Source organism: Echinops telfairi, unplaced genomic scaffold (assembly GCF_000313985.2).
Source record: "Echinops telfairi isolate 266 unplaced genomic scaffold, ASM31398v2 ScPeMD7_34;HRSCAF=130, whole genome shotgun sequence".
NCBI classification, from domain to species: domain Eukaryota; kingdom Metazoa; phylum Chordata; class Mammalia; order Afrosoricida; family Tenrecidae; genus Echinops; species Echinops telfairi.
In genome coordinates, this window is record NW_022103931.1 from 4,040,781 (window position 1) to 4,042,539 (window position 1,759).

Genomic DNA, 1,759 nt, shown 5'->3' on the forward strand with positions numbered 1-1,759 from the left:
ATAGATTGGTATCGAACATATGGGCTAATATTGGACTTATAGACTTGATCTGGACTGGACTGGGATGTTTCCTCAATATTCAGTTGCTCTTGTATATAAAGCTCTTTCTTATACACATATGAGTGTCTATGAATTTGTTTCTCTAGTCAACCTGAACTAACACCATTATCTTCAGGGTTTTTGCTTGTTCTTATAACCAAGTCTTCATATTTTGTTCTGGAGAGATTCATTTTCAAGATCACTAAGTCTCAATTCCAAATATTTCTATCTTAAATAAATAAATAAATATACATATAAATAAATATATATATATTTGCTTTGTTCTTTCACAATGTTGTTGAGTTCTAATATTTTGCTGTCTGTCCATTTGTATTTCTGTTTGGAGCTATATTATTTCTAATTTTTCATTCATTTTGTCAGCATGTTCTTTCTTTTTTTCTAATCATTTTATTATCAGCATGTTCTTTCAAGGCACGACTGAATTACTGAAGCATGTGGGCATGTGTCTCCTCCCTATCTCTATTTCATTTTTCATCCAGTCACTTAAAGTAACTGGAGATCTTCATTGTAATCTCCATCTTGGGAGGATTAGTGGGCATCTCCTCTTCCCAGAGCTCCTCCAGGCCCACATTTGTGTGTTGTGTACTTACTTTTGCTGTTTCCTCCTATTTCTAAAAGTGCGCAGAGATAGACTGCTGCCTCTGAGTCATGGTGTTATTATTAGTTAGGTTTTAGGCTTCTGTTTTTTTGACCCTGAATGCAGATGTATCCCCACATATCCACTTGGGAACTGGGTCCTCAAGGGAGGCCAGGCGATTTAGCACCCGCTTAGCTTCAACAAGGGCAAAAGTTGGCAAACAATCAAATATGGGCTCCATCAAGGTCCTGGTCTCCAGGCTGGTTCTCAAGTAGCCAGGGGGTACCTGGAAATTGCTGATCAAACCAGCTCATTGAGAGGAGATAAATGACTACTAAGAGCATTTATCAAAACCATCTCCTGCTTCTGGAACTGTAGGTACTGTGCCCAATTACTATTTGGTGATAGGCCTCTGGGAAGGCAGGTGTTAGTACTTTGACTCCTGGATCCCAGGTTAAATGTTCACCCACTACTGAGTCAACTGTCTCCCCTAATATGTGTCCTCCTGACTCTGCACCTGCTAGGAGATGGTCAGTCCTCCAGATATTCCAATACTCCATATTTGGAGGAAACTCTGCTAGAATCTAAACCCTGAGGGGTCCAGCCAGATGTGTGGATCCAGTTCACTAAAGACCCAAATCTCCACAATGTGCTGGTGTGCAATAAGTACGTTGGGGGCCTTCCAGTTCCAGGGATCAGTGGTCCCGTGTAGCTTTCCAGGCGAGTTCCCACTCAGCTTCTGCCCAATTATACTGAGAGAGTTGCGTTGATCAACATCTAGAGAGGGAGAGAGGGCTTTCAACTCAACACTGTGGTCCCAAGCTGCTGGTACCTAGATGGCATCCTGCCAGGGCAAAACGTAATCCAAGCCCCCCTCACCCCCACCCCGCTTTCCAGGGTTCTTTTGTCAGTTTCTCCTTGTGGAACCTGCCTCAATTGATTGCTTGTCTCAGAGAGAGGGTCTCAAACCCAGGCTGTTAAAATGTTTCTGCCACTACAAAAGTTTTTGTTGAGAGAGGGATTAAGAGTGATTCCCGGAGACGTCGGACAGGGCAAGATATGACAAAATACCCATTTATAAACTATCAAGGGCTCATGCGGGAGGGGGGAGCGGGGAGGGAG